Source organism: Ambystoma mexicanum, chromosome 3q (assembly GCF_040938575.1).
Source record: "Ambystoma mexicanum isolate Mex_15411 chromosome 3q, UKY_AmexF1_1, whole genome shotgun sequence".
Classification (NCBI taxonomy): Eukaryota; Metazoa; Chordata; class Amphibia; order Caudata; family Ambystomatidae; genus Ambystoma; species Ambystoma mexicanum.
Window position 1 is genome coordinate 130,223,513 of NC_090926.1, and position 23,654 is coordinate 130,247,166.

A 23,654-nucleotide genomic window follows, 5' to 3' on the forward strand; every position below is an offset into this window, starting at 1 on the left:
TATTAGCTTCTAAAAAATTCAGGGAAGTTTGGGTGGCGCTGCTGAGCAGCCTCATGATGGCTACCTTTTTCTGAGCCTCTGATACCGCCGCCTGACACAACCGTCATTTGCCCCGTTGTCTGAAACCTGCTGCAACTGAAAATCGGGACAGTGAAGCTGGAGGGTCCCGTGCAGAAGCTGGGGCACTTTGAGGCGTGTTAGCTGTGTCAATCACTGAATACAGGGTGCCCCGTACCCGATGCATGGTGCCGGTGACAGGGCCGGGAGCACTGCACCACTGGCTCACCCGGCCGGCATGACTGATTGTCTCTGCATCCGCCTGGGACACTGCGCTGCAATCAACAGTGGGTGCCAGAGAAGGTGGACACAAGACGAGCCTGGGCCCACATGGAGTCTGAGCACATACGGAATTCGAGGTGAACCGCGGCAGTGAGGGCTGTTGACTCGGGCACATCGCACTTTACATCTGAATGGCCACGAGCCCCCTGGGAAGACTGTAGAAGCACCGAGAGGAGGTGAGGGGCTGCCTCAGGCGTGGTGCTACACCGCAACGAATCCTTCGACAAGCTGCTGGAACGGGAGTACGTGTGAACCCTGCAGACCTGTGCTGAGACTGGTGGCTCTGGTGAGAGCACTTTTCTGGTGGCTGGGAAACGTGGGCTTGGGTGCTGTGTGCACCGGTTAAGGCGCCCTGATCATATATCCTGCCTGAGTCCAACAGTGTGCAGTGTGAGAGAATACAACTGTGGCCTGTGGAGGGGAGCCGCATGCAGAGCCCGGAGGATGCGACATGGGGTACCATCAGAGAACCCCCAATGACAACAGAAAGCAGCAGGGTAAATCAGGTGCTGCAGTGAGCAGCTGAGAATCCAGGGTTGGCCCACCCTGGCTGGTAGGAGGCGAGGGGGAGTGCTGGGGTCAGCACGTATCTCTGGCAGCCACCTGGTGGGATCAGAGTGGGAGTGCCTGCATGATGGATGATCTGCGCCTCTGCCAGCCCGTGCAGTATTCATCTCACCCCAGGCTGAGCAAGGAATAACTCGCACGCCCCCTGAGGGCCTGTGCTGCCCCCTGGTCATGACAAAGGGAGTACAGAAAAAGCAGAGCAGCCTGGAGGCGTTTGCGTGCCACAATGCCAAGCCCAGCACTGAACCTCCACCTGGGCCGAGCAAGCAGGCGGCCCAGGAGGAGAAGGATGCCAACAACTTAAAACAGATTATGGATAGGGTGCAGGTGGGGTTTGCCGCCATGGCGTACAAAGTAGACTGCATTACCACAAACATTTGCCTTGTGAACAACAAAATGCAGTGGGTGTGTCCTAGAGTGACTAAGGCCGAGACCCGGATAGGTGTAGCAGAAGATGCCATGCTTGCGCTCAAAAACCAAATTTCTGACATGGCCAAGGACATAAAGAAAGCCCTACTGAAGTGTGATGATCTGAAATCCAGGTAAAGAGGGAACAATGCGCACATTGTGGGGCTACCGGAGCGATTTGAACAGGGCCCCGTGTAGATGGCTGTAGAATCCCTGCTCAAGGGGCTCTTAGCCACCAGGATTTCTCCTCAGCATTCGTTATAGAGAGGGCACACAGGACGCCAACCATACGACGGAACCGGGGGCTCCACTCAGAGCAGTAATTGCAAAACCTCATAACTACCGAGACACTATTCTGAGACTTGCAAGGGAGAAAGGCCTGTTGCACTGCGACAATGCCACCATACATATATATCCAGATTTCTCCACGGCTGTACAACTGGAACGCAAATCCTTCCTGGCAGTCAAAAAAATGCTGTGAAAGAGCAATCCCCTACGCCAAGCTGTTTCCGGCAAGATTGAGAGCGCAGTTACGGGGTAAAACTAATTTCTTCACGATACAAGAGGAGGTGGCAGCCTTCATTGAGGCTAATATCCCGCTGCAAGACCTGCAGAACGAAACTGGGGAGAGGGCAGTGGGGCCTCCCTCAAAGTAAGCAGCGCACTATATAATGCTGTGGTCCCTGTCGTGAGCAGCGCTGGTGATGCTGGCCGAGAGTTGATGCTAGCGAGCGATCCCGTTAGACACTGGAAGTGCCGTACGGGTCTGCTACACTCGAATGAACAATGTTGAGGGCAGTTGGGGGGCGTGGCTACAGAGCCATGGGATAAGCTACAATTCGGTGGGCTCCTGCTGATCCTTTAAGATCCTGGGGAAAATATGCTGTGTACAAGATGCGTGGATGGCTACAACTGCATGAGCAAGCATATGAAGATACTGGGAACAGTGGGTTCATAAATCAGCAGTGATTAAATGCACGCACCAGAGACTGGAAGCAGAAGAAGCGGAGGAGTGGTGTGACAACTATAAAACAACATTGCGGGCGGACGGCAACAAAGAGAACAAAGGATCGATCTGTGAAGCTGCAGCAGAACAAGTCGGGAAGAGCCGCAGTGCCGGGACAGGTTCTGACCGCAGCGGTAGAAACAGAAGAGATTGGATTGTGGTGGAGAAAGCATGTACAGGTGCTGGAACAGGATAAGCTAGAGTGCCAATGCAATACAGACGATATAGATCGCCGGACTGTAATGAGGAGCAGACAACAGATGCTGGCGCACAGAAGCAGTGAGAACGCCTGTTTCAGGGCCTGAGCATGAGCATGATACGCCCTGTGAACGAAGCCAGGCAGGAGTAGGACCCGCAGCCATACAGCAGTGCTGTGACACAGAGAAGGCTATGGACAAGAGAACTGCAGCTGCAGGCACACTGGCACTCATAGCATACATAGTGGCAGGGTGCTAGGTAGCAAGTAAGAGAGGACCGCGTACTGCGTGGGGAAAGCAGCCGGCACTTACTTGCAGGATAAAGAGGTGGATACTTTGTTATGCAAACCCAGCGAAGCAGAGATCAGGCCGGGCTTCTGAAAATGTGTAATTGACATGACCCACAGCAAACGACGTATTCTCCTTTTTCGCGGGAGGCAGATTAAGAGCACAACACTGTGCACGCTTGCTGCAAGGGAGAGACAGGCAAGGGGTTTGGTGAGACTAACCCATGCAAATCTCAGATGACTACAACCCAGCTACAAACTCTGCTTGAAAAGTGTCTCAGGCAGGATACAGCACGTACAGCAGTGGTGGTACAAGAAGGTGGTTGGAAGAGCACTAGTGGCCTGAATTAATCAAGTACTGCACATGGCTCCAATATACAGGCGATTGCAATGAAATGGGTTTAGAAGCGCTGAAGCTGGCTAATGAGCGACTACATGTGCTAACATTCCGATAAAGCCCACAACCGCTACACGAGTCAGGTAGACTCAATAAGCAAGTTGGAGGACACAAGCACAAGAGCGCTAGCATGGAGCCTGGACGGGGAAGTGGAGCCAGAACAGGGCACTTGACTGAGAGAATTGCAGAAAACAATGTGGCTCAGCCCAAGTGAGGAAAGGGCTGCACAAGGGAATGCGGATACTGTAAGGGTGAACACATTGTGGTAAATAGTCCGGCATAGCACAACTGGTACAGTGGGACAGAGAGGGTTCGGCGGATAAAGAATGGCGCATGCAGGAAAAGTTGTGTAAGAGTAGTGCCCTTAGGAAGCTGACGGCATTGATATATCAAAAGCTGGGACGAGTGCCAACAGAATTACAGTTGGCATAGGACAGGCCCTGAGGCACGAAAGCTGGTAGAATGGTGGTAGCACAGGCCCAACCAACACCCGTAAGACCCACAGCGGGTCGGAATACCAGCAGTAACCACAGCAGCAAGAGGCGCTTGAAACGAAGAAAAGGGCAAGAGGACTGGTAGTAGCAACAATGGCATCGAAGCCCAATAAGTCCAAAGTGAAGCAGTCATCAATGGACGTATTTGCCAAGACTGCGCAAACGATGGATGACGGAAAAACAAAAGGGCCGGGAGAACAAGGAATGGAGTCCCCCAGGCGAATTGACCAGCAGATCCTGGAAGCCATCGCGGAGCTCAAGACTTCATTGGAATCTAAGATTGACGCTGTCAGCATGGATATAAATATCTTGCGACAGGATGTCAGGGCGCTGGCAGAACACATAGGCGTGCTGGAGAGAGAAGTGAAGGCTAAAACGAGCAGCTGTAATGACAACTTCAAGGAGGTCTCCATTCTGCAACAACAGGTACGAAATGTGGAGAACAGAGCAGAAGACGCGGAAGGACGGGCCCGCAGAAACAAAGTACGTAATGTTGGGCTTCCGGAAGGCGAAGAGGGCTCTAACTGACAAACTTCATCGAAACCTTGTTGCTACAAGAGATAGGAGCAGAATCACTCACTCAGGGTTTCACAGTCGAGAGAGCACATAGGGCCCTGACAAGGAGGCCGCCACCGGGAGCTCCGCCTTGACCGATTATCACCAAGATATTGAACTACAAAGATAGAGAAAGAATACTAGAACACTTTCGGAATGGAGGAACGATAAGCATAGCATCGGCGACCATCACAGCGTATGCAGACTATACATTCTTTGTGCAAAAACAGAGGATGAACTATGTGGTGGTCAAGAGGAGGCTATATGCAGTAAATCTCAAATACATGTTGTTATGCCCGGCAAAGATGAAGGTCCTGTACAAAGACAGAGCTGTTTTTTTGAGTCTCCTGATGATGTGAACAACTGGATGGACACGTTGAATCTTCCATCGGAGAAGGACGATGTGGGATGTATTTACCCATGCATCCGAGCCCTACCTCAAAACTGTGCAGTACTGACATGAAAACATCATGATGGCCAGAGCTTCCCAGAAAATGCACAGGGAAATGCATGAAGAATAGGCTGCCACTCATTTTCGCCGATGTTATGGGCACAGAAGGAAACTGCCTAAAACCACCATTGGACTACCCACACAGTAGTCTGAAACCATTAGGAGTGGCAATGCTGATTGCCAAAAGCAAACCCATAACTGTTGGGAATTCATTTCCTTAAATCCCAAAAAGGGGTGCAGTACCAGTACTCACCACTATCAGAAAGCCGGCGTTTTAAAACCACCAGATTTTACTTTTTTGTAGAAAACTGAATAAATGAACCCAAAACAGGCCAAAGAAAGACTTACTGAGAGGTGGATACAATGTAAAGTTATATTCTGAAGTGACTTGAAGGTTTATAACAAGACTGGCTGAGCTGTGGATTTCAGCAGTTTAAGTAAATTTGGACTGAAAGACACTAAAAAAATCTAAATGTTTAAATTGACTGAGTGACCTACTTTTGAGTGTCACATAGGTTGCAATTGTTTAAATGTCATAGTTTTAAACTTAGAATCAGCCTTCTAGCTGCATATGTGAAAATGTTTAGTTTTATTTGAATGCAGAAACTGGGGAACAGAAATGACATGTAGCTAAAAACTGGCTTAAAGAGATTCCAATTTGCCTGGCAACTAGCCCCATCAGGAGTGAAACTTGAGTCACAGCTGTGTTCCCAGGCCTAGCTGCCCTTTTGCTGCTCACACCAAAAGGGATGTGACACTTCCCTGATTGAATTACCTGGGCTCTGCAGGAAATTGAACAAAGCCCTGTCTTGACTCAGGCAAATGTTTTATGGCGGGAGTCGTAAATGGAGATTTCTCCTGGAAGCACAGGGGAGGGGCACTGCCTGTGAGAGCAAGCTGGCTTGGCAGAACTGGAAAAAACAGAAATTCAACCTTGTGCTGGAGGAAAACCACACCCCTTTGGGGCCAGAACATAACTCTAAAAAGATGAATAACTCATAGAGCGGACATGTGAAAATTGTATAAATGACACCATAATTCTTGTGATTTTTCTGCCCACATTTTAAGAGGTTTTTAGAACCGGTGACATGTTCAGGGGGGTTTTAGCAGAAAAGAGGCTATTACTCAAAATGTGTGCATGTGAAAAATCTGACACTTCATCAACTAATGTCCATACTCCTTGCGCACATGTGTGTAAATTTGGGTTAATGTCCGAAATTGCGAAACCAGTTAAAAAGTGAAATATGTGCCATTTTTGAATGCAAGCCCTGAGGAACAGCAGATTTGGACAGGGTATACCTCCTGTGATATGTGAAGGGTGCATGTAATTTTAAACAAATGTGTACCTGTGTAAATATGTTTTTTTGAGCAAATATAGATTGTGTGTAAAGTTGACAGGGGTGGGTTCTCTGTATCATAAACAGACCTCATCATGATGACACTTCATTTCATTCCCCCAATCAAGTGGAAGCGGATGAAGTGGCCAATGACAAGTGGAGAGGGGCTGACTAGTGATGCTGCTCACACACACCCATTTTCAAAACACATAAAAGCAGAGAGACAGGACAGATAGGGACTTTCAAATCCATTTGCAGCTGGAAGCTCTGCCGGGAAAATCCATACTTTACCTCCATCAATCTCCAGAGAAAGCTGTGCAGAAAGATCCAGACTTTAAATCCCTCAATCTTCAGAATCCAGAGAGAGAGCAGACCCAGATTACTGTGAAGTGCAGAGACCAGAGTCCCGTCTAAAACCTGACCAGATCCATGGCGAGGCCCATTTCACTCAAGAATATAGTGTGAGTACCTAGAAAACTGTGCAGAACCAATCTCCTAGTTAAAATAATATAATTCAATCTAGTTTAATCTAAGTAGAACTGTCACCTGTCATTTTCTAGTTGCAAGCTGCACTTGTCTTTTTGAACTTTAAAATTTCAAATCTGAAAAACGACCTTTATTTAATCGCTCATATCTCCGTGACCGTTTGTGCTAGAGACTTGCAGTAACTTTCATCTGGAAGCTAAGATCCTAGGCTTTCCTAGGACCCCAAAACGATATTGCTAGCCCTTGTAGTTCCTCTGTAATCGCACCAGACGCATTCGCGAATTTTACCGCGATTTGCAAATTTCTCCACTTGCAAAAAGATAGCTGCTTTTGCTTTCCTCTGAAAGAAATTCGTTTGCCTCATAAAAACCATCCCTGCATCATTGCTAGTGTGAGCCTGGACTAATATTACCTAGATACCACTCACCCTGAACCTCTAGAGGGAATTAAAAGCATTTTAGCCTATTATTTCTTCATTTCCAGCACATTTAAAAGCATTTGGGCCTGTGTTTTCAACTTCTGTAGTCTAAGTTGCTGGGGTGAACTGAATCACATTTGATTGCATTTCTGAGAACTGTGTGCTTCCCTCCATTTCCTTGCATTGCATAAAAAGGGGGGGTGAATTGTCCAAGAAAGTGATTACATGGTCTTTTGCTGAAATCCTATCAAGTTATTTTCTGTACTGCATTTCATTCCACATTGCATTCATTTGAAACCATAAAAGTATTGTTGCTATCTTATCCATTTCATGTCAACTCCTTAGTGATTATAAAGAAGTGTGCTAGTGCCAGATTCTCCGTTGTTAATCTTTATCATATCAGATTAAGTGCGGTGTTCAATTATTAATTTATTATAAAGCGTGATATATATATTTTGTTTAAATTATCAATTAAACCTTTTAACTTGCAAAACAGAACTACTTCTTGGCTCAGTGGGGTCAGGGTTATTCAAAGAGAGGGGTGTTATATAGGGGTAGTCATCCAGAACGCATGAACTGGACATAAAGATATATTAATAAGGGTTTCCATTCAGTATCCCAGACTAGGCATTGACTTAGCTGTAGTGTTGAATTGAATCCTCTTACAAATTGGGGGCTCGTGCCGGACGTTTGGGTTAGATCTACCATTTGTGCAGATTAATACAGCGTGCCAGCTGACCAGATACACATATCCGGTTGGATCACCACGCTGTGTTACGCTGTAAAGCACTCCTCAAAGGAACGCTCTTAGGAAAAGGTCTGTTTTGCAAAAATAAAATACAAACTTCTGTAAGTCAGGACAGAGACCAATCTCTAGAATGACCACCTTAGTAGACATGAAAATAGCCAGAGAGCACCTCTTACATAAACTATTTGTGAGAGGTGAATGGACTGAACAGGGCCAGGATGCCTGGTTGCAGGCCATCACGCGACAGGTCACTGAAACAGGGTCAGACCTATGGAGAGATCAGGGTCCATTACATGTGGCCCTGAGTGAACTATATATGGCTCCTAAAGCCAAAGATGAACACAATAAGATTGCCAGGGTAGCGGCATATTTATATTTACATATGGGAGCCATGCAGGACAAATGTGCTGAAGGCCAAGATCTGGCGAGTAGGCAACTGCTGGCATTACAGAAGGCCCAATCTGAGCTGGACTCTTCTGAGCAGAGGCTGCTCAGGAGCCAGGATTCAGAAAATGATAGTAGGCAATATATCATTAAAATAAAAGAGGATATGGGCATCCTGCAACAGGAAAAGGCTGACCAGGATACTAAATTTCTGGCCCTGCAAAAGGAGCACCAAGACAGTTTGGACTTCTTACTGCAGAGCCAGAAAAAGCTGGAGCAACAATTAGACTTTAACAGGGCATGCAGGTAGCCACCCTGCAAAGTCATCTAGATAGAGTGAAGGCAGAGAGCACCAAGCTGATTTCGAAAGACCTGGATACCCAGGCAGAGTTTGATGAAGAACGCCAGAAAGCTGGTGCCTTTCAAAGGCAGAGGGACGACCTGGCGGCACAAATGCAGGCTCTTAGTCAGGAAAGAGACGCCTTAGGCCAGGAAGTCTGCCATTTAAAAAGAAAAATGGAAGAAAATCACCTGGCCCACCAGGGACTGGGTGACCTCCAAAAAGAACACCAGAACTTGTTAGAGCACACCAGGAGGGCGGAGGATGCTCTAGCAAGAAAGGAGCAGGCCAATAGGGACACAGCTCAGGAGATAACCCTCCTGCAGCAAAGACTGGCCCAGTGCTCCAGGACCAATCAGGAAACACAGAGAAAGAATGAGGCTCTCTGCCAGCACAATGATAGGCTCCAACAACAGGTAGCGATGCAGGAGAGACTGATAGAGTCTAGTAAGGCCTTAATTGAGGAACTGAAGGCGCAGGCTCTTGCATTGCAACAGGGAGCAAGGGCGGATAGAGACCAGGTTCGCTGGGAAAGGGAAACTCCTGAGCATAACCTCAGGAGCCCTAGTACCAGAGGCCTTTATCTCTCTCAGTCCCTGGACTCTGCCACCCCCATGTCCCCTGGCGCACATGAGCACAGGGCCACAGGGATGGCAGATTACTATCCAGCTAAAAGTATGGGGCTCATAGGCCAGTACCACTCAGGAATGGAGGGGTGGGCATCCGGGTATGGGCACCCAAGTACAGTACAGTTCAGTGGGAAACCCCAGGAGAGTAGGCCCCTTAAGGGCATCCTGAAAACCTCTGCCCAGTTAGGTCAGTGGAGGGGGTACCCATCAAATCCTGGCAGCAAGGAGGAATCTGAAGACTCCTCTGAACTGCGCAGGACACAGGAGACCAGGTCCCCACATTCTGCCAGCCATTCCCAGGCTCGCAGAATCCGGGAAAACCTGGAAGAGCAGACAGGAACCTCTGGGAGCAGTGCCTCTGAGTCAGAGGATGAATGGACAAGGGTTACCCGAACCAAAAAGGCCAATAAGGCAAAAAGGGCCTTGCTTAAGGACCCCTTAAAGCAGATTAAGGCGATCAGGAGCGTCATCACGCCTTACCATAAGAACGCTAAGTATTCTGTTTGGGAGCACTTAGAGTTGTTTGAGCAAATGATGGAGACTTTCCATTTGAAGGACAGCCAAAGCTGTATTCAATATGTAAAGTGGACCTTCTCCCCGGAATACTCCAGTTTCTTTGCGGGGCTGGAGGACCAAAATCATTTAAGATGGTCCACCTATAAGGCGGCCATCTTGAAACATTTTTCCATTCATAGAAATCCTCAAGAGGCTCGCAAGGCAGCCTACAATTTGCAATGTGGGGAGGATCAGGCCCCACAAAAATTTGTGCAAGAACTGAAACGTGCTTTTGCGCAGACCACCAGAAGGGTGCGCACAGACAGTAGAGAATTCATCAATATATTTTTTCATGCCTTGCCCAAATACATAATGACCCAGCTTGTGAGGGATTTTCACGAGAAAAGATCTTTAGACTGGGTCATTGAACAGGCTACCCGGATCTATGAGGTGCAGAAACCGGTAGATAGCAAAAGTAATGCCCAGAAAAACCCCAAAGCCAACAGCACCCCTGCTGCTGCCAAGGTGGCAGAGGTGAAGGTCACCCCCGTTTTGGATTTGGAGATGGGGGGGCCTAAAAACCTACCTGCACCTAATAATGCTAGGCCCAGAAGGTCCTCGGGCCAGTCACAGACAGGGAGCCAGGGAGGCAGCCCCACAAATGGGGTCCCTCGCTCTCCTGATTATGTAAGCCCCCGGTACAAGGGAAACAGACCCATCCTGGGTTATGTGTGGACTCCTCCAGCCCAAGGAGGGAGATCCAGCCAAGAACCTAACCCAGGGAACTTTCCTCCTAACTTCCCACCGGAGGGCGGAAATTCTCCAAATCCTGGGCAGAACTTTTTCCCCAGGTATCCACCCAATTTCCAACCCCAAAATCCTCCACCCTTCTTTCCCCAATTCCCTGAGCCCAGACAACCTAATCCGGGAGAGGGGAGGCCAAGGGTGGAGGGGTACCCAAATCTTCTCAACCCGGGGTATTACCAGAGGAGGGACAGCTACCCTTCCCGGGATCAGCCCAGAAAGGAAAACAGGGCCCCGTATCAGCCTGAGCGGGTTTCCCAGTTAGAGCGCCAGGTTCAAAACATGGCGCGGGATCTGGGTCACATACTGAGGGCTCAGCAGAACCCTCAGATCGGCATGCCGGCGCAGAATGCACCCAATTCTGGACCTGGTGCCCCAGAACAATGACGGGGGCAGCACCCCGATAACTCACCGGTTCCCAGGGAGGAGGCACAAAGGGAAGGGGGGTGTAAAGCCTTGGAGGAAGCTTCCTTCCTCACTTGTAAACAGCCCCTGGAAACCCAGGAACCGGAAACAAAATCTCTTGCCCCTGAAAGTCTGCCTCCTAAGGAGCAGAGGGGGGGTAGGAGAAACAAAAGACCCAAACAGACTCAGTTTGAGGAGGAGGTACAGATCTTCCAACTTGAGGGAGAGGGCTCCTCAGAGGATCCTGGGAAAAGGATCTTCTCCTTCAGAGAGGGGGGAACTCCTCCCAAAGAAAAATGGGTCCCTAGGGAAGCAAGTCCAGACTGGGGAGATGTGGAGACTGAGCTACCGCCGCCCACCATCTCATCCCAGAACCAACAGCAAGAAAATCCCCTGGTTCAAACCCATCCTGGTGACTGCCTCCAAAAAGGGGGGGCGGCCCGGAACCGGAGCCAGGGGAACCCACAATGGCTCTGATCTCCAGTTGCCAACTTTTTCTTTCAGATTCCCAAGGCTCTCCACAGAATTCTGCCCAAATCTCTTCGCTAGCGATGTCCAAAACCAGAAAGTTAGCCCACCAGTTGTCCAAAAATGTACATTATCTGTGCCCCCTTGAGGAGAAGGAGGGAAGATACTATGCCCCGGTACAAGTACAGGGGCAGGGTACAATTTTGGCACTGGTGGACACTGGATCTCAAGCTACCCTTCTGTCCAGAAGGGCCTTTGACGAACTGAATGCAGGAAGGGGAGAGAATTACCAAATTCCTCTCACCTCACTTCCTGGACAACTCCAGAACTTTGACGGGAAGGAAATTCCCGTTGAGGGGACTGCAGATTTGGACATTAAAATTGGGCGACACAAGTTGAAACACCCGGTCATAGTTGTGACCCCAGAGGGCACCCCTTGTTTACTAGGGAATGACCTCCTGAGAAGGTTGTCACCCCTAATAGATTGCGTAAACAAGGTCCTCTGGACTCAGACTAGCCGACCAATAAAATTAAAACAGAGTGTAAACCATGTTAGTTTAAACGGCACCTGCCACATGGTTGAACAAAAATCTGACCAAGTAGAATTTCACTTCCAGAATAGCCAAATTCCAGACGTGACAGTAATAGCAGTAGGACAAGAGACTGGTGGTGGAAGGTCCTCTCTATTTCTGAAAATCAACCTTCCTTCCCGTCTAAAGTGGTACTCCACGCTGGAAGGAAACACTCTGAGATTCTATACTAATCCACAATCAGAAACTCCCACTCCTATAGTCCAGAAAGATGTGAAATCAGCTCAGAGCCTGGCTGATATTCAGCAAATTGGAGAGCAGTTGTTCATCCCTGTTCAGTTAAATGATGGGAAGGACTCTGTTCTCGCTCGAGTGTGTGTGAACAACGGTAAGAGCTTCATCAGCGAAGCCATGTTTCGCCAACTCCCAAAAGATCCAGCCATTCCCACATTCAAACTGATAGACAAATGGGAAATGGACCTGGAAGCACCTAATTCCAAACATCTCCTGCCAAGCAGGTGTATGCTCAAACTCTCCATTGGCAACAAGAGCATAGTCCATAATTGTTGGGTCGTGCGAGACGTCACTGCCGCCTTTTACTTAGGCAGTGACATTCTCAATCGCTTTGCCATTAGTTTGGACCTAATAAACTTCAAAGCTTGGTCCCGATTAGCGGATAATCCCATGGGCTTTGATGATCCAAAAAAAGCATTTAGGTCAGCTCAATTGCTACCTTATGCAGTTGAAATTCAGATCAAAGAGGAAGTCACCATCCCAGAAAGGACCCGACAATTCTCCCTGGAAGTGAAAGTTAAAAGAGGACAATATTTGCAAAACCCTGATGCTTACATACATCTAAACGCTTCTCTCCAACAGCAAGGGCTGGGGGTAAACCCAACTCCATTAGTCAACATAGAACATGACACCATTCTAATAGAGGTGGATAACAGCGACTTAAAGAGTATTACTCTAGCCGCAGGCACCATTATTGGAATGGCGGTTGATGACCGACATTTTTCCATCGACCTAGTAAATGAACTGTTAGGACCAATCCCCAAGGACTGTTTTGACAGTGACAGTGAGGACAATACAACACCAGACAGGATTTTTACCCGGCATGGGGGGAACTTCCTGGTGTACACTTCTTGCCCTTATGGTAAGGAAGATGTGACTTGTGACTTCAGGAGGGATGAGGTGATTTTCCAGGTCCATGAGGGCTGCCTTTCCCACCTGAAGCCTCCAGTCCAAATCAGCACTCTGACCAGGGACTTCTCCACCCCGCTGGAGGAGCCCACGGAGATAGCCAAACCAGAAGTCTTTCCAGGCTTCAGGCAGATGGTGGAAGAGAGAGTCAACCTAGCTGATGCCTGTGTGACTCTGGAACAAAAGCAAAAGTTGAAACAAGTTTTCTTGGATTTCCAAGATCTCTTTGCGGTAGACTCATATGACTGTGGTCGCACTGACATCCACACAACAACAATCCCCACGGACCCTGGCATGACTCCAGTGTTTGTGAAGCAATATCGCTTGCCTCTCGCATCAATGGAGTCCCTTACTGAAATAATTAAGAACCTTGAGTCCAGGGGAATAATCCGTCCCGTCCACAGCACCTTCAATAATCCGGTGCTGGGAATATTGAAGCCAAACGGCCAGTGGAGACTCTGTGCTGACCTTAGGGAGCTCAACAAACGGGTCCATACTTCCCGATGGCCACTGCCCTACATTGACCAAGGGCTGGCCCAGATCCAGGGGTCACAGGTATTCACTGCAATAGACCTGACCAATGGGTACTGGACCGTGCCTGTCAGTAGGGAGGACCAATACAAACTGGCTTTCACCTTTGGGGGCCAGCAGTACACATGGACCCGGACTCCCTTCGGATACCTCAACTTCGGCAATGAATTCAACATTTTCCTACATAAGGCCATGCCCGACCTGGGTGCGAGGGGTAACCTGGCTTATGTAGATGATGTCCTCATCAAAAGTTCATCTGTGGAGGAACACATAGCAGAGATCCGTTATGTTCTGACGCAGTTGAGGGCCGCCGGAGCAAAACTTTCCTTTCAGAAAGCACAGTGGTGTAGAACCCGTGTTAATTTCTTGGGGCATGAGATTACTCCTCAGGGTCTCTGTCCCCAGGAAAAGAAAGTGGAAGCACTTCAGAAACTGAAAGACCCCACAACTCTGCGAGAACTAAGGAGCCTCCTTGGACTGACTAATTACAGCAGAAAGTTCATTGAGGGCTACGCAGAGATTACCAGACCCCTGATTCATCTCCTGAAGGGGGGGGTCAAGTGGGAATGGGGTCCAGAACAATCCGAGGCAGTAAGACAACTCAAAAGAAGCCTCTCACAAGCGCCTTGCCTAGCTTACCCTGTCAGAAACAAGGAGTTCTTCCTGGAGACGGGGTTCTCTAATACGTGCTTGACGGCAGTATTATACCAAAAGCATGACAAGGTCAATAAAGTAATCTCCTATGCGAGCAAAACGTTATCCTCTGTGGAGGAAAAATTCAACGATTGTGAGAAGGCACTCCTGGCAACGGTGTGGGCATTGACGAATTACCGCCCGTTTATCCAGGGGGAACACATCATAGTGGAGACTCCACACCAGCCTCTGCAATATCTCCAAAGTGATAGAATCCGGACCGGAAATGTGAGTAATTCCCGAATTACTTCCTGGATTCTGTCAATGCAAGGCTTTCCTGTGGAGGTCCGATATGGCCAAAACAAGAAGAGTCCCCTCGCGCAAGGTCTGGCTGACTTGCATGATTGTGCCAGAGAAAACTGTCTCGAGGACGAAAGTCTAAAAATCAAGGACAACACGGAGGCATACCTTAATTCCCCACACAAAGTCTTTGAAGAGGACAAGTGTGAGGGAATGCCCACTGTCTATGTGGATGGATGCTCTTACCATGTTGACAACAACGGGGAGAAAGAACTGGTGGCTGGCGTAGGGAATGCATGGGTGAAGGAGTTCCCAGAACCCTCCGCTGGATACAAAATTGGTCCCCGAAGTAGTCAGGTGGCAGAATTGATGGCTGTGCATCAGGCCATCCTCACTGCTGTCCAGCATCAACTCCACGAACTGGTCATAATCACAGATTCGGATTATGTACGGAACGGGTTCGTGGAGCACCTGGTTAATTGGAAAACCAGAGGCATGTTATGTGCTAACAAACCCTTGAAACATGGGAAGTTGATCCAAAACATTGATGATCTGGTCACCTCGAATGAGATGACCATCTATTGGAAAAAGATCAAGGGTCATTCCAAAGTAGAGGGACCAGACAAAACCGGAAATGACTTAGCTGATCAGCTGGCCAAAACAGGGGCCATCCAAAGGGATCTAATTGAGATTGAGTCCCTGTTGGGGGAAATCCAGGTCACTGCTATCACTAGGTCCCAGACAAATGCTCACAACGACCTTTCAATTGCACAATGGAGTAAGGAGACCCCTGATGCTGATTTGATTACCGCTCAGAAGGGGGATCCAATTATTGGTAAATTTTACCAGCACCTTGAGGACCCTGAGAACTTTCCCCTGACGGATACCGATTACATTGGGAAAGAGGACCTAAGAGTGTTGATGAAATGTCCAAAAATGTTCCGAATCCAAGACGGTTTGCTGGTAAGGAAATCCAAAGCTGGCCACGATCAGTGGGTGGTTCCTACCTCATTCCGAAGCCTGATGTTAAGTCACGCCCATGATGCGGCCACCGCCGGTCATAGGGGGTTTCACACAACATTGGAAATCTTAAGAGAGGTTGCATACTGGCCACACATGGGGCAGGACCTCGACCAATACTTGAAGGGGTGTCTTGTGTGTGCACAATTTCAGCCATCATCCCTCACGCACCGCGCGCCTCTCCAAAAGCGGGGGATGACACTGCCATGGTCAGATTTACAAATCGACTTTGTAGGCCCCGTGATTCGCTCTGCTAGGGGGAATAAGTACATGTTGACTGTGACATGCTTGTTTACCAAGTGGGTGGAATGTCTCCCAGCCCCAAATTGCAAGGCAGAAACTGCAGCTGCCTTGATGATTAACCACATCTTTTCCCGTTTTGGTCTACCTCAAAGGATTGAGTCAGACAGAGGTAGCCACTTCACCAGTGAAGTAATGACAAAGATGTGGGAGATACTGGGGGTCAAAAGGAAGCTGCATATTGCTTATAGACCAGCTTCTTCTGGGGCAGTAGAGAGATATAACCGGACAATTGTGAGCATCTTAAAAAAGTTTGTGGCAGATTCTGGGCCAAGTTGGGATATCCGATTTCCTCTGGTCCTAATGGCCATCAGATCTACCCCTTCATCTGCAACCAAAATGTCACCATTTGAATTGATGACTGGGCGCAAGATGGTGCTTCCTCAGCATTTGCTCTACAGGACCCAAGAGCAGACACTAATAAATGCCTCCACAACTCATGAGTATGTGGAGAATTTAAGGAAACACCTCCAACATGCTTTTGCTTACGCTCAGCGGAATCTAGAAAGATCGGCTGATAGCATGAAGACCCACTATGACCTGAAGACTTCCAGGAAGGAATATCAGGTGGGGGACCGGGTCTATCTGTACAACTTCCAAAGAAACCAGGCAAAACAGCGGAAATGTTTGCCTACGTGGAAGGGACCCTTTGAGATCATCGACAAGATCTCCCCTGTGGCCTACAAAATACACATCCCCAAAGGTCCTTTGGCAGCGGGGGAAGACAAGTGGGTCCACATAAACCAGTTGAAATGTTGCCATCCCAGGCACGCTCTGCAACAACTGGAGGAATCCTCTGGAATCCTAGCGGGTACTGTCTCAGACTAATTCAGTTCCAACCATAAAACATACCACATCTAGTCTCTAAAATATTGTGATTTGCATGAAACTGTCTCTTAGTTATACTGTTTTTTTTTCAAAATAAGAATGTAATGTTTCGTTATGATGAAATGCAAATGCTGCCCCACTATGTCAATGGTGGGGGAAAAATGTCTATGGATAGGTATTGCCGCTCTTCCTTTGTCGTCCTAGGAGAAAGAAAACCTGGAAACGGGCCAAGGAGGACGATCCGGAGACCGGGAGCAGAGACGCAATGGGCCCGGGGTACCGCCCAATATTCCCATCAGGACCGGCGAGGAGAACCGATCGATCAGTACCGGATGGAGGAAAAGATGCTGAACTGTGCCATCTACCGGAAGAAGATGAGAACTACATCCCAGATCTTGCGGGTCCCACCAGTGAAGGATCAGATGGCCACCGCAAGAAGGGGGGCTTGTGGGATGTATTTACCCATGCATCCGAGCCCTACCTCAAAACTGTGCAGTACTGACATGAAAACATCATGATGGCCAGAGCTTCCCAGAAAATGCACAGGGAAATGCATGAAGAATAGGCTGCCACTCATTTTTGCCGATGTTATGGGCACAGAAGGAAACTGCCTAAAACCACCATTGGACTACCCACACAGTAGTCTGAAACCATTGGGAGTGGCAATGCTGATTGCCAAAAGCAAACCCATAACTGTTGGGAATTCATTTCCTTAAATCCCAAAAAGGGGTGCAGTACCAGTACTCACCACTATCAGAAAGCCGGCGTTTTAAAACCACCAGATTTTACTTTTTTGTAGAAAACTGAATAAATGAACCCAAAACAGGCCAAAGAAAGACTTACTGAGAGGTGGATACAATGTAAAGTTATATTCTGAAGTGACTTGAAGGTTTATAACAAGACTGGCTGAGCTGTGGATTTCAGCAGTTTAAGTAAATTTGGACTGAAAGACACTAAAAAAATCTAAATGTTTAAATTGACTGAGTGACCTACTTTTGAGTGTCACATAGGTTGCAATTGTTTAAATGTCATAGTTTTAAACTTAGAATCAGCCTTCTAGCTGCATATGTGAAAATGTTTAGTTTTATTTGAATGCAGAAACTGGGGAACAGAAATGACATGTAGCTAAAAACTGGCTTAAAGAGATTCCAATTTGCCTGGCAACTACCCTCATCAGGAGTGAAACTTGAGTCACAGCTGTGTTCCCAGGCCTAGCTGCCCTTTTGCTGCTCACACCAAAAGGGATGTGACACTTCCCTGATTGAATTACCGGGGCTCTGCAGGAAATTGAACAAAGCCCTGTCTTGACTCAGGCAAATGTTTTATGGCGGGAGTCGTAAATGGAGATTTCTCCTGGAAGCACAGGGGAGGGACACTGCCTGTGAGAGCAAGCTGGCTTGGCAGAACTGGAAAAACCAGAAATTCAACCTTGTGCTGGAGGAAAACCACACCCCTTTGGGGCCAGAACATAACTCTAAAAAGATGAATAACTCATAGAGCGGACATGTGAAAATTGTATAAATGACACCATAATTCTTGTGATTTTTCTGCCCACATTTTAAGAGGTTTTTAGAACCGGTGGCATGTTCAGGGGGGTTTTAGCGGAAAAGAGGATATTACTCAAAATGTGTGCATGTGAAAAATCTGACACTTCATCAACTAATGTCCATACTCCTTGCGCACATGTGTGTAAATTTTGGTTAACGTCTGAAATTGCGAAGCCAGTTAAAAAGTGAAATATGTGCCATTTTTGAATGCAAGCCCCCAGGAAGAGCAGATTTGGACAGGGTATACCTCCTGTGATATGTGAAGGGTGCATGTAATTTTAAACAAATGTGTACCTGTGCAAATATGTTTTTTTGAGCAAATATAGATTGTGTGTAAAGTTGACAGGGGTGGGTTCTCTGTATCATAAACAGACCTCATCATGATGACACTTCATTTCATTCCCCCAATCAAGTGGAAGCGGATGAAGTGGCCAATGACAAGTGGAGAGGGGCTGGCTAGTGATGCTGCTCACACACACCCATTTTCAAAACACATAAAAGCAGAGAGACAGGACAGATAGGGACTTTCAAATCCATTTGCAGCTGGAAGCTCTGCCGGGAAAATCCATACTTTACCTCCATCAATCTCCAGAGAAAGCTGTGCAGAAAGATCCAGACTTTAAATCCCTCAATCTTCAGAATCCAGAGAGAGAGCAGACCCAGATCACTGTGAAGTGCAGAGACCAGAGTCCCGTCTAAAACCTGACCAGATCCATGGCGAGGCCCATTTCACTCAAGAATATAGTGTGAGTACCTAGAAAACTGTGCAGAACCAATCTCCTAGTTAAAATAATATAATTCAATCTAGTTTAATCTAAGTAGAACTGTCTCCTAACTGTCACCTTTCATTTGCAAAGCTGTCACCTGTCATTTTCTAGTTGCAAGCTGCACTTGTCTTTTTGAACTTTAAAATTTCAAATCTGAAAAACGACCTTTATTTAATCGCTCATATCTCCGTGACCGTTTGTGCTAGAGACTTGCAGTAACTTTCATCTGGAAGCTAAGGTCCTAGGCTTTCCTAGGACCCCAAAACGATATTGCTATCCCTTGTACTTCCTCTGTAATCGCACCAGACGCATTCGCGAATTTTACCGCGATTTGCAAATTTCTCCACTTGCAAAAAGATAGCTGCTTTTGCTTTCCTCTGAAAGAAATTCGTTTGCCTCATAAAAACCATCCCTGCATCATTGCTAGTGTGAGCCCGGACTAATATTAACTAGATACCACTCACCCTGAACCTCTAGAGGGAATTAAAAGCATTTTAGCATATTTTTTCTTCATTTCCAGCACATTTAAAAGCATTTGGGCCTGTGTTTTCAACTTCTGTAGTCTAAGTTGCTGGGGTGAACTGAATCACATTTGATTGCATTTCTGAGAACTGTGTGCTTCCCTCCATTTCCTTGCATTGCATAAAAAGGGGGGGTGAATTGTCCAAGAAAGTGATTACATGGTCTTTTGCTGAAATCCTATCAAGTTATTTTCTGTACTGCATTTCATTCCACATTGCATTCATTTGAAACCATAAAAGTATTGTTGCTATCTTATCCATTTCATGTCAACTCCTTAGTGATTATAAAGAAGTGTGCTAGTGCAGATTCTCCGTTGTTAATCTTTATCATATCAGATTAAGTGCGCTATTCAATTATTAATTTATTATAAAGCGTGATATTTATATATTGTTTAAATTATCAATTAAACCTTTTAACTTGCAAAACAGAACTACTTCTTGGCTCAGTGGGGTCAGGGTTATTCAAAGAGAGGGGTGTTATATAGGGGTAGTCATCCAGAACGCATGAACTGGACCTAAAGATATATTAATAAGGGTTTCCATTCAGTATCCCAGACTAGGCATTGACTTAGCTGTATTGTTGAATTGAATCCTCTTACAACGACCAGACAAGAAGCGGAAGTGATAAGTGACCCAGCACTGCTTGCATAATGTATATTTGAACTGTGACGCAGCCATTGCATAATGAGCAGCTTATGACATTCGGATTAGTAATTTGGGCAATACTGTAATACTAGCTAAATGCAGAAAGTATAAGTGCCGCAAGGTCCTAGACGGCACCAGGAATCATACTATCACCCTCAACAGAGTAGGTTAGATGGGATATCAGTAGTCCAGTATCCTCCCATTGCACTCCGAACACCGACTGCAAGCCGGAATAGAAGCAAGATGCGGGGATCCCTGAGCTTCGGACCCGAAGCTGGGCAGGTGTGGGGAACAGTTGGGGAAGGAGGTGGGATAGTTAACGTTCCCGTTCAAGGTCCTCCAGACCTTTTTTGGATGCGGATAAAAGGATGGTCATACTCCGAGGGAGGGTAGAAAATAGAGATATATATGCGTGATTAACACTTATGCCCCAATCATGACAAGGCTACATATTTCCGGTCCCTATATGCTAAGATAGGTCTGTACAGAGATGGGGCGCTAATATGGGGAAGAGATTTTAATTGCACATTAGACCCGGTAATAGATAGGTCGGATGGTAAATTCACGCATCCATCCCCGCTGTAAAGGCCTTAAACACGTTGCTGCATGCATTCCAGTTGGAAAATGTGTGGAGGACAATGCATAAGCAAGACCGGGTTTATTCTCACTATAGTGCTCCTACAAATCTCTACATGAGGCTGGATTATGTGTTTGCGGGAGGAGAGCTACTGGGGGAAGTTGTAAGACTTAAATACAAGGCAAGGGTTTTATCAGACAATGCGCCTTTGGTGGTTACGTGCCAGGCTCTCCCCCCCCAGAGGCAGGATTCCGACGTGGAGACTCAAGGTGGAGGCACTCAGAGATGCAGGGTTCCGGGAACATCTAAGGGGGGAGGTGAAGGACTATTTTCAGCACAACAAGGGAAGTGTGAATTCATTGGGTATGCTTTGGGAGGCCTTTAAAGTGGTAATAAGAGGAGCAGCCATATCGAAGTCAAAGGGCATACAGGACGTGGTTTTACGAGAACTGCAAGCGGCGGAGGGTAGGCTAGAAACCATAGCTCGGGCCGGGGATAGGTCCCTGGAAGAAGCACAAGAGGTGGCCCACCTACAACAAGATTGTCATAGGCATTGGGACAGGTTAGGCAATTTAAGTTACAGAAGTTACATAGAGAGGCAACATGCGGAAGGGGACAAGCCAGGGCGATTGCTGGCCAGGCTCTACAAAAGAGAGAACAAACGGGAGACAGTCAGAGCAGTGATGGGAAGAGATGGGGAGCTGTGCAAAACACAAGAAGGGGTCAATAACTGTTTTATGAATATTATAAATGATTGTATGAGGAAACCTCAGAGGTGGACCTGGCAGAGATATAGGAAGCACTATCAGAGATTAAACTTCCCAGGCTGAGTATAGAAGACCGAAATAAGCTTGAAGTCCCCATTACAATAGACGAAGTAGAGCATGTGATCAAGGAACTGCCAACGGGCAAGGCCTGGGGGCAGTGGGCTACCCAATGAGTTTTACAAAGAATGTAAGTCAGATATCCTGGCTCCACTGCTAGAAATGGTCAATGAATCTTTGGAAATGGGCAAACTGCCCGCACCCTTGAGGGAGTCGCTGATGGTCCCCCTCCTGAAACAGAATAAACCAAAGGCAGACTGTGGCTCGTAGAGGCCCCTATCACTACTAAATCAAGATGGGAAGATACTCACGGCTGTGATGGCGTGAGGATAAGAAGGATCATAGCCAAGCTTATACACCCGGACCAGACAGGATATGTCCTGCAGAGAAATATCACCATCAACTTGTGTAATTGCACCACGTAATAGATTGTACTCAAGGAGGCTCACAGCAATGTGTGGTAGCATCATTAGATGCAGTTAAGGCGTTCGATTCGGTCACATGGCCATGGCTACTGGCGGTGTTAGAAAGATTTGGTATGGGCCCGGCATATATTAAGTGGGTGCATTTGCTATGTAATGGCCAAGTGGCTATGGCCAAGACGGGGGCAGTTATATCAGAACAATGGCAGCTAGGCAAAAGTACAAGACAGGGATGCCCGTGGTCTCCAATGCTCTTCATTTTGGCGTTGGAGCCACTGGCGGTTTACCTGAGGGACGAGTACGGTGAGGCAGAAATAGATACATGGGGAGGGAAGCATCTCGTCTCATTGCACGCAGACGAAATGCTTCTTTACTTACAGAATCACATGCCAAACCTATAATATATTCTGGACGACATGGAGCGATATGCTGCTTTGTCGGGCATAACTATTAACCCATTAGGGGGATATGTTGGGGAAAAAGGAACTGTCATGATCCCTACCCCAACCCTCCTAGGCAAGTCAGTCTTCCCCTTGGAGCCAAGTTAGGGTCTCCTATTATGGCCTCAAAGGCCTTGCCATCTTTTTTTTTTTTAAACTTTTATTTTTGGCGGCAGAAGGTTACATGGTACAAACAGCAAGGCCTCAAGCATGGGCACACGTTACAAGGTGGAGCAATACATAAAGCATAGTACAATGGTAATAGTAGTGTCAGGCATTGGTCACATGAGATTTATACAAGTATATGTTCATATAGTTGGGGTAGTTACGGAAGGAGTGGGGGAGAAGCCGGAGCTGGAGGCGTTCGTGCTTCTACTGTTAAGGTATGAGTTGAATTCCGTCCATATGTTCTTGGGGCGAGAGGTGGCAGGGAGCATGGATATGAATTCTTCCTCACAATTACGTGACCAAGTAAGCATATGGAGCCACTTCCGGTGGGCCGGAGGGAAGGGACTTTTCCAATTCTGAAGAATGCATTTTTTGGCTATCATACAACCAATATTAAGGAATCTAGCTGAACATCTAGTGTCATCGGTCCTCCAGGCACCAAACAGGACGGCCAGCGGATCCGGGTCAACTACCGTTTCAGTGATAGCAGAGAGTGTTTCTAGGATACCCTCCCAAAATCCAAGCAGTTTGTTACACGACCAGAACATGTGTAGGTGATCAGCCTCTGTCGCCCCGCAGCGGGGGCAGGGGTGCGCCGCAGTACGGGCGAACCTCGAGGTTTTATACGGAGTATAATAAAGTCTACTTAGAAGTTTGTACTGCATGGCGCGAAAACGGAAATTGAGGGAGACTCTTTGGGTGTGTAGGCACATACCCTCCCAGGCCCCATCCGATATTTCCAGGCCCAGGTCGCTGGCCCATTCATCTCGTGCCTTCAGAGTGGGAGTAGGGGAAGCAGCCTGAAATATCTTGTAAAGTGAGGAGACCACTCCACGGGCACCGCCTGAGTTGGCAATGTATGCGATGGCCGAGTTGTCTGGGGGCTCGTCCGGGAATGTGGGCCATTTGGAGCGAAACGCGGCCCGTAATCTATAGTATTGGAGGGTTTCCAAGGCGGTCCCGGTGTGTCCCGGTTTCCAAGATCGGGGGTCAATGAACCTGCCTTCGGGATAGAAGTCCGTCAGTGCTTGGTATCGCAGCTTCCCCCAGTGTCGGGCCAGCGCTGCATCGTGAGTTGGTTCCAGGCCGGGAAAGGCCCACACAGGAAGCCACTTGTAGTACGGGGAGGCTCCAGGCGTCTGGAATAGCAGGCGAGCCCAGGCTAAAAGAGTCGTATTGAGAG